Below are 10,395 nucleotides of genomic sequence, written 5' to 3'. Positions count from 1 at the left end.
ATTCTAGACCATCAAAAGTTCGATCATCAAAATGGCGCCGTTGCCGAGGAGTTGCAATGGTGTTACATTATTGGTTATTGTATATATTGTGGATAGCTTTATTTTTGGTTTGTTTGTTGATTTTGCTAGTTGTAGGACTTAGTTTTCTTTATTTCTTGTTAGCTTTTGTTTTTATTTTCACTTTTCACTATGAATTCTCACTTTGGCCATGAGTGTGATTACAACTATGTTGTAGGGAATGGGAACTTCAATGAAGATGTGCATCAAGGATGGGATAACCAAAGATGGGAGGAGCCATATGCATATGATCAATCCTCATGGCAACAACCTCCACCAACGCACTATGAAGAAGAGCCATTCTATGATGCATACCAATCCAATGGTTATGGTGAATCCCCTTGTGACTTCCAAGAACCACCACCATACATCTATGAGCCATATCCTCAACATAACCATCAACCATACTCACAAGCCACCTTTCACCAACCATCTTCATATGACCCTAATCCATACCCACCACACCAACAATCATATGAGCCATATGAGCCACACATAGAGCCACCACCATTCCAACATCAACATTTTCAAGATGAACCACCTCCAATGTATGAAAACTTCCAACCACAAGATGAATACCACTTTTCACCACAACCTCCCATGGAAGAATACTCATGTCCTTCAATCCAAGAGTCATATGATCCTACTCATGATATCCAAGAAGAACAAGAGTCAAGGAATCGTTTCAAGGAGACATTGGATCAATTTCAAGCAACCATGGAGTGTTTTGTACAACAAATGGAAAGAATGGGAAATATTAAACCACCACAACCCTACCAAGAAGAACCACCTTCCAACTACAATACCATTCCCTCAAACAATGAACCCTCTCTTCCACCATCACCTCCCGATGAGGCCTTCATGCTAGAATTGAGAGATCTTAAATCTCATCTCTTAAGGCGACACGAGGAGGATGGAAAGAAATTTGAGGAGTTAAGAGCAAAAATGGCTATCATGGTAGAAGCCATTAGCAACATAGTCTCATCCCACCTAAGCCTATGCGATCAAGGCACTTCCATTGTGGAATGTGGAGAAGCAACCAAGGAGCTTAGTGAGGGAGTGAACTTGAAGCTCCAAGGTGAAGAAGAGGAGTTAAAGCAAGAAATGCAACAAGAGGAGGAGGTAGAGATTATTGAAGAAGAGGAAGAAGTGGTTGAAGACTTAGGAGATGCGGAACCACCTTGGGAGTCTAGGATTGAAGAAAACCACTCCAAAATTACTGAAATTGATGCTAAGGAGGAATGTGCACAACCTCCAAGGCATATCTCTTGTGAAGAATTGGATGGGATAGAGCAAGAATTGAGTTCCCTTGATGATGCAGATTGATGAGCGGATAATTTATACGCTTTTTGGCATTGTTTTTAGTATGTTTTTAGTAGAATCTAGTTACTTTTAGGGATGTTTTCATTAGTTTTTATGTTAAATTCACATTTCTGGACTTTACTATGAGTTTGTGTGTTTTTCTGTGATTTCAGGTATTTTCTGGCTGAAATTGAGGGACTTGAGCAAAAATCAGATTCAGAGGTTGAAGAAGGACTGCTGATGCTGTTGGATTCTGACCTCCCTGCACTCAAAATGGATTTTCTGGAGCTACAGAACTCAAAATGGCGCGCTTCCAATTGCGTTGGAAAGTAGACATCAGGGATTTCCAGAAATATATAATAGTCTATACTTTGCCCAAGTTTAGACGATGCAAACTGGCATTCAACGCCAGCTCTCTGCCCAATTCTGGCGTCCAGCGCCAGAAACAAGCTGTAAAGTGGAGTTCAACGCCCAAACTGGCACAAAAGCTGGCGTTCAACTCCAAGAATGACCTCTCCACGTGTAGACTTCAAGCTCAGCCCAAGCACACACCAAGTGGGCCCCGGAAGTGGATTTATGCATCAATTACTTACTTCTGTAAACCCTAGTGACTAGTTTATTATAAATAGAAATTTTTATCATTGTATTCGTAGTCTTGTTTACTCCGGTTCCCCTCTGGGGCCGAGACCAATGAACTCCATTATCACTTATGTATTTTCAAACAGTAGAGTTTCTACACTCCATAGATTAAGGTGTGGAGCTCAGCTGTTCCTCAAAGATTAATGCAAAGTACTACTGTTTTCTATTCAATTCATCTTATTTTGCTTCTAAGATATTCATTCGCACTTCAACCTGAATGTGATGAACGTGACAATCATCATCATTCCCTATGAACGCATGCCTGATAACCACTTCTGTTCTACATTAGATTGAATGAGTATCTCTTAGATCTCTTAATCAGAATTTTCGTGGTATAAGCTAGATTGATGGCGGCATTCATGAGAGTCCGGAAAGTCTAAACCTTGTCTGTGGTATTCCGAGTAGGACTCTGGGATTGAATGACTGTGACGAACTCAAAACTCGCGAGTGCTGGGCGTAATGACAGACGCAAAAGGATAGTAAATTCTATTCCAATATGATCGAGAACCTCCAAGATGATTAGCCATGCAGTGACAGCGCATCGGACCATTTTCACAGAGAGGAATATGATGCAACCAACGACAAGGGTGATGCCTCCAGACGATTAGCCGTGCTGTGACAGAGCATTTGGACCATTTTCCCGAGAGGATTGAAAGTAGCCAGTGGCACCGGTGACATCCTTACATAAAGCCAGCCATAGAAAGGAGTAAGACTGATTGTATGAAGACAGCAGGAAAGCGGAGGTTCAGAGGAACGAATGCATCTCCATACGCTTATCTGAAATTCTCACCAATGATTTACATAAGTATTTCTATCCTTCTTTTATTACTAAATTTCGAAAACTACATAACTATTTTATATCCGCCTGACTGAGATTTACAAGGTGACCATAGCTTGCTTCATACCAACAATCTACGTGGGATTCGACCCTTACTCACGTAAGGTATTACTTGGACGACCCAGTGCACTTGCTGGTTAGTTATGCGAAGTTGTGAAGATATGTAATAATTCACAACCTGAGTAACAATTTCGCATACCAAGTTTTTGGCGCCGTTGCCGGAGATTGTTCGAGTTTGGACAACTGACGGTTCATCTTGTTGCTCAGATTGGGTAACTTTCTTTTCGTTTTCTTTTCAAAAAGTTTTAAAAAATTTTTCAAAAAAATCTTTCAAAAATTTCTCCTTTATTTTCGAAAAAAATTTTTAAAATAAAAATGTTTTCAAAAAAATATATTTTTTCTTCAGAATTTTTAAGAATGAATTCTAGTGTGTCATGAAGCATGTTGAAGCCTGGCTGGCTGTAAAGCCATGTCTAAATTCATTTGGACTGAGGCTTCCAATTTGTTATCAAGAGCAAGCTAATCCAACTGCTGCTGTTCCTAATTTACATACTAAAGCTTGGCTGGCTATTAATCCATGCCTAACCCTTTGATTGGAGCTTTAGATTAAAGAGCATAAGATTCCTGGAATTCATATTAAAAATTTTGGAATCCTTATTTTTCTTTTTTCAAAATGATTTTCGAAAAAATTAAAAGAAAAAAATACAAAAATAAAATTAGAAAATCATAAAAATCAAAAATATTTTTTTGTGTTTCTTGTTTGAGTCTTGAGTCATGTTATAAGTTTGGTGTCAATTGCATGTTCATCTTGCATTTTTCGAAAAAATTCATGCATTCATAGTGTTCTTCATGATCTTCAAGTTGTTCTTGGTAAGTCTTCTTGTTTGATCTTTGCATTTGCATGTTTTGTGTCTTTTCTTGTTTTTCATATGCATTCTTGCATCCATAGAGTCTAAGCATCAAAGATTTCTAAGTTTGGTATCTTGCATGTTTTCTTTGCATTAAAATTTTTTCAAAAATATGTTCTTGATGTTCATCATGATCTTCATAGTGTTCTTGGTGTTCATCTTGACATTCATAGCATTCTGGCATGCATTCATTGTTTTGATCCATAACTTTCATGCATTGCATCATTTTTCTTGTTTTTCTCTCTCATCATAAAAATTCAAAAATCAAAAAAATATCTTTCCCTTTTTCTCTCTTAAAATTTCGAAAATTAGATTTGACTTTTTCAAAAATTTTTAAAATCTAGTTGTTTTTATGAGTCAAATCAAATTTTCAATTTAAAAAAAAAATCTTATCTTTTTCAAAATCTTTTTCAAAAATAAAATCTTTTTCATTTTTATTAGTTATTTTCGAAAATAACAATAACAATTAATGTTTTGATTCAAAAATTTCAAGTTTGTTACTTGCTTGTTAAGAAAGATTCAAACTTTGAGTTCTAGAATCATATCTTGTGATTTCTTGTGAATCAAGTCATTAATTGTGATTTTAAAAATCAAATCTTTTTCAAAACTAATTTCAATCATATCTTTTCAAAAATATCTTTTTATCTCATCTTTTTCAAAAATTGATTTTAAAATATCTTTTCTAACTTCTTATCTTCTTATCTTTTCAAAATTGATTTTCAAAATTTGTTTCAACTAACTAACTAACTTTTTGTTTGTTTCTTATCTTTTTCAAAACCACCTAACTAACTCTCTCTCTCTAATTTTCGAAAATATCTTCCCTCTTTTTCAAAAATTCTTTTTGATTAACTAATTATTTTAATTTTTGATTTTAATTTTCGAAAATTACTAACCTTTTTCAAAAACCATTTTCGAAAATCACTAACCCTTTTTCAAAAATAATTTTCGAAAATCCTTACCCTTGTGTTTGGATTCTTCATTTTTCTTCACCCCTATTCCTTTTCTTCTTCTACTAACAATAAGGAACCTCTTTACTGTGACATAGAGGATTCCTCTTCTTTTCTTATTCTCTTCTCTTTCTTATGAGCAGGAACAAAGAAAAAGGCATTCTTGTTGAAGCTGATCTAGAACCTGAAAGGACTCTGAAGAGAAAACTAAGAGAAGCTAAATTACAACAATCCAGAGACAACCTTATTGAAAATTTCGAACAAGTAAAGGAGATGGCAGCCAAACCCAACAACAATAATGCAAGGAGAATGCTTGGTGACTTTACTGCACCTAATTCCAATGTACATGGAAGAAGCATCTCCATTCCTGCTATTGGAGCAAACAATTTTGAGCTGAAACCTCAGCTAGTTTCTCTGATGCTGCAGAACTGCAAGTTTCATGGACTTCCATCTGAAGATCCTTTTCAGTTCTTAACTAAATTCTTACAGATCTGTGATACTGTTAAGACTAATAGAGTAGATCCTGAAGTCTACAGGCTCATGCTTTTCCCTTTTGCTGTAAGAGACAGAGCTAGAATATGGTTGGACTCTCAACCCAAAGACAGCCTGAACTCTTGGGATAAGCTGGTCACGGCTTTCTTAGCCAAGTTCTTTCCTCCTCAAAAGCTGAGCAAGCTTAGAGCTGATGTTCAAACCTTCAGACAGAAAGAAGGTGAATCCCTCTATGAAGCTTGGGAAAGATACAAGCAGCTGACCAAAAAGTGTCCCTCTGACATGCTTTCAGAATGGACCATCCTGGATATATTCTATGATGGTTTATCTGAGCTATCAAAGATGTCATTGGATACTTCTGCAGGTGGATCCATTCACCTAAAGAGAACGCCTGCAGAAGCTCAAGAACTCATTGACATGGTTGCTAATAACCAATTCATGTACACTTCTGAGAGGAATCCTGTGAGTAATGGGACGCCTATGAAGAAGGGAGTTCTTGATATTGATACTCTGAATGCCATATTGGCTCAGAACAAAATATTGACTCAGCAAGTCAATATAATTTCCCAGAGTCTGAATGGAATGCAAGCTGCATCCAACAGTACTCAAGAGGCATCTTCTGAAGAAGAAGCTTATGATCCTGAGAACCCTGCAATAGCAGAGGTAAATTACTTAGGTGAACCTTATGGAAACACCTATAATCTATCATGGAGAAATCACCCAAATCTCTCATGGAAGGATCAAAGGCCTCAACAAGGCTTTAATAATGGTGGAAGAAACAGGTTTAGCAATAGCAAGCCTTTTCCATCATCCACTCAGCAACAGACAGAGAATTCTGAGCAGAATCCATCTAGCTTAGCAAATTTAGTCTCTGATCTATCTAAGGCCACTGTGAGTTTCATGAATGAAACAAGGTCTTCCATTAGAAATTTGGAAGCACAAGTAGGCCAGCTGAGTAAAAGGATCACTAAAATCCCTCTTAGTACTCTCCCAAGCAATACAGAAGAGAATCCAAAAGGAGAGTGCAAGGCCATTGAATTAATTACCATGGCCGAACCCACAAGAGAGAAGAAGGACGTGAATCCCAAGGAGGAAGACCTCCTGGGACGTCCAGTGATCAATAAGGAGCTTCCCTTTGAGGAACCTAAGGAATCTGAGACTTATCTAGAGACCATAGAGATTCCATTGAACCTCCTTATGCCATTCATGAGCTCTGATGAGTATTCCTCTTCTGAAGAGAATGAGGATGTTACTGAAGAGCAAGCTGCCAAGTTCCTTGGTGCAATCATGAAGCTAAATGCCAAATTATTTGGTATTGAAACTTGGGAAGATGAACCCCCCTTGTTCACCAATGAACTAAGTGATCTGGATCAACTGACATTGCCTCAGAAGAGACAAGATCCTGGAAAGTTCATAATACCTTGTACCATAGGCACCATGATCTTTAAGGCTCTGTGTGACCTTGGTTCAGGAATAAACCTCATGCCCCTCTCTGTAATAGAGAAACTGGGAATCTATGGGTTGCAAGCTGCTAAAATCTCATTAGAGATGGCAGACAATTCAAGAAAACAGGCTTATGGACAAGTAGAGGACGTGTTAGTGAAGGTTGAAGGCCTTTACATCCCTACTGACTTCATAGTCTTGGATACTGGAAAGGAAGAGGATGAATCCATCATCCTAGGAAGACCTTTCCTAGCCATAGCAAGAGCTGTGATTGATGTGGACAGAGGAGAATTGATCCTTCAAATAAATGAGGACAACCTTGTGTTTACAACTTAAGGATCTCTCTCTGCATCCATGGAGAGGAAGCATAAAAAGCTTCTCTCAAAGCAGAGTCAACCAAAGCCCCCACAGTCAAACTCTAAGTTTGGTGTTGGGAGGCCACAACCAAACTTTAAGTTTGGTGTCAAACCCCCATATCCAAACTCTAAGTTTGGTGTTGGGAGGTCTCAACAAAGCTATGCACATCTGTGAGGCTCCATGAGAGCCCACTGTCAAGCTATTGACATTAAAAAAGTGCTTGTTGGGTGGCCACAACCAAACTCTAAGTTTGGTATAAAACCCCCATATCCAAACTCTAAGTTTGGTATTGGGAGGTCTCAACAAAGCTCTGCACATCTGTGAGGCTCCATGAGAGCCCACTGTCAAGCTATTGACATTAAAGAAGCGCTTGTTGGGAGGCAACCCAATTTTTATTTATCTAACTATATTTTTCTTAGTTATATGTCTTTATAGGTTCATGATCATGTGGAGTCACAAAATAAACGAAAAATTTAGAAACAGAATCAAAAACAGCGGAAGAAAAATCACACCCTGGAGGAAGCACCTGTCTGGCGTTCAACGCCAGAACAGAGCATGGTTCTGGGCGCTGAACGCCCAAAATGGGCAGTATCTGGGCGCTGAACGCCCAAAATGGGCAGCATTTGGGCACTGAACGCCAGAATTGCACCCTGGGGAAGAGCTGACACTGAACGGCCAAAACAAGCATGGTTCTGGCGTTCAACGCCAGAAAAGGGCAACAAATGGGCGTTGAACGCCCAAAATGGGCACCAACCTGGCGCTAAACGCCCAGAGTTATATGCAAGGGCATTTTACATGCCTAATTTGGTGCAAGGTTGTAAATCCTTGAACACCTCAGGATCTGTGGACCCCACAGGATCATCTCAGGATCTGTGGACCCCACAGAATCCCCACCTACCTCTACTCACTCTCTTCTCTCTTCTCAATCATCCTCTATTCCCAATAAACACTCTTCCCCAAAACCCTTCACCTATCATCTCCATCTCTCTTCCCTATTAACCCTTCACCACTCACATCCACCCACTCTTCCCCATAAACCTACCCAATAAACTCCACCTACCTTCAAAATTCAAATCAATTTCCCACCCAAACCCACCCATATGGCCGAACTTTAACCCCCCCTCCCTTCCCTATATAAAGCCTTCCATTCTTCTTCATTTTCACACAACACAACCCTCTCTTCTCTTCTTGGCCGAAATATATCTCCCCCCTCTTCTCCATCTTTTCTTCTTCTTCTTCTTCATCTAATTCTTTATTTTCTTGCTCGAGGGAGAGCAAAATTCTAAGTTTGGTGTGGTAAAAGCATAAGATTTTTGTTTTTCCATTACCATTGATGGCACCCAAGACCGGAAAATCCTCTAAAAAAGGGAAAGGGAAGACAAAAACTTCCACCTCCGAGTCATGGGAGATGGAAAGATTCATCTCCAAAGCTCATCAAGACCACTTCTATGATGTTGTGGCCAAGAAGAAGGTGATCCCCGAGGTCCCTTTCAAACTCAAAAGAAATGAGTATCCGGAGATCCGACATGAAATTCAAAGAAGAGGTTGGGAAGTTCTAACAAATCCCATCCAAAAGTCGGTATCCTAATGGTTCAAGAGTTCTATGCCAATACATGGATCACCAAGAACCATGATCAAAGTAAGAACCCGGATCCAAAGAACTATGTTACAATGGTTCGGTGGAAATACTTAGATTTTAACCCGGAGAATGTGAGGTTGGCGTTTAACTTGCCTATGATGCAAGGAGATGAACGCCCCTACACTAGAAGGGTCAACTTTAATCAAAGGTTGGACCAAGTCCTCATGGACATATGTGTGGAAGGAGCTCAATGGAAGATTGACTCCAAAGGCAAGCCGGTTCAACTAAGAAGATTGGACCTCAAGCCTGTGGCTAGAGGATGGTTGGAGTTCATCCAACGCTCCATCATCCCCACTAGCAACCGATCTGAAGTTACTGTGGATCGGGCCATCATGATCTATAGCATCATGATTGGAGAAGAAGTAGAGGTTCATGAAGTCATCTCCCTTGAACTCTACAAAATAGCCGAAAAGCCCTCTCCTGGACAAGGCTAGCTTTTCCTCATCTTATCTGCCATCTATGTTACTCAGCTGGAGCTTTCATAGAAGGAGACATTCACATTGAGGAAGAGAAGCCCATCACTAAGAAAAAGATGGAGCAAGCAAGAGAGCCCATTCATGGAGCTCAAGAGGCGCAGGAAGCTCATCACCATGAGATCCCGGAGATGCCTCAAATGCATTTTCCTCCACAAAACTATTGGGAGCAAATTAATACCTCCCTAGGAGAATTAAGTTCCAACATGGGACAATTAAGGGTGGAACATCAAGAGCACTCCATCATTCTTCATGAAATAAGAGAAGATCAAAAAGCAATGAGGGAGGAGCAACAAAAACAAGGAAGAGACATAGAAGAACTCAAGGACATCATTGGTTCCTCAAGAAGGAAACGCCACCATCACTAAGGTGGATTCATTCCTTGTTCTTATTTCTTCTGTTTTTCGTTTTCTCTATGTTAAGTGCTTATCTATGTTTGTGTCTTCATTACATGATCATTAGTAGTTAGTAACTTTGTCTTAAAGTTATGAATGTCCTATGAATCCATCACCTCTCTTAAATAAAAACTGTTTTAATTCAAAAGAACAAGAAGTACATGAAATTCAAATTTATCCTTGAACTTAGTTTAATTATATTGATGTGGTGACAATGCTTCTTGTTTTCTGAATGAATGCTTGAACAGTGCATATGTCTTTTAAAGTTGTTGTTTAAGAATGTTAAATATGTTGGCTCTTGAAAGAATGATGACAAGGAGACATGTTACTTGATAATCTGAAAAATCATAAAAATGATTCTTGAAGCAAGAAAAAGCAGCAAAGAACAAAGCTTGCAGAAAAAAAAAAGAAAAAAATAGGCGAAAAAAAATAGAAAGAAAGAGAAAAAGCAAGCAGAAAAAGCCAAAAGCTCTTAAAACCAAGAGGCAAGAGCAAAAAGCCAATAACCCTTAAAACCAAAAGGCAAGGGTAAATAAAAAGGATCCCAAGGCTTTGAGCATTACTGGATAGGAGGGCCTAAAGGAATAAAATCCTGGCCTAAGCGGCTAAATCGAGCTGTCCCTAACCATGTGCTTGTGGCGTGAAGGTGTCAAGTGAAAACTTGAGACTGAGCGGTTAAAGTCAAGGTCCAAAGCAAAAAAAAGAGTGTGCTTAAGAACCATGGACACCTCTAATTGGGGACTTTAGCAAAGCTGAGTCACAATCTGAAAAGGTTCACTCAATTATGTGTCTGTGGCATTTATGTATCCGGTGGTAATACTGGAAAAACAAAGTGCTTAGGGCCACGGCCAAGACTCATAAAGAAGCTGTGTTCAAGAATCATCATACTGAACTAGGAGAATCAA

At 39.0% G+C, this 10,395-nt stretch overlaps 1 non-coding gene across 1 annotated transcript; it reads right to left on the bottom strand.

Annotated features, from left to right (window-relative positions):
* Nucleotides 1–5,363: 5,363 nt before the first annotated feature.
* Nucleotides 5,364–5,471, bottom strand: LOC148574766 (small nucleolar RNA R71). The gene has a single exon (XR_015906325.1). It is a non-coding gene; the product is annotated as a small nucleolar RNA R71 (small nucleolar RNA).
* Nucleotides 5,472–10,395: the final 4,924 nt, after the last annotated feature.

Source organism: Arachis ipaensis, chromosome B2, assembly GCF_059453495.1.
Source record: "Arachis ipaensis isolate K30076 ecotype BB chromosome B2, ASM5945349v1, whole genome shotgun sequence".
In the NCBI taxonomy this organism is placed as follows: domain Eukaryota; kingdom Viridiplantae; phylum Streptophyta; class Magnoliopsida; order Fabales; family Fabaceae; genus Arachis; species Arachis ipaensis.
The sequence above is the reverse complement of the archived record's forward strand: the minus strand, read 5'-3'. Positions and strand labels throughout refer to the sequence as shown.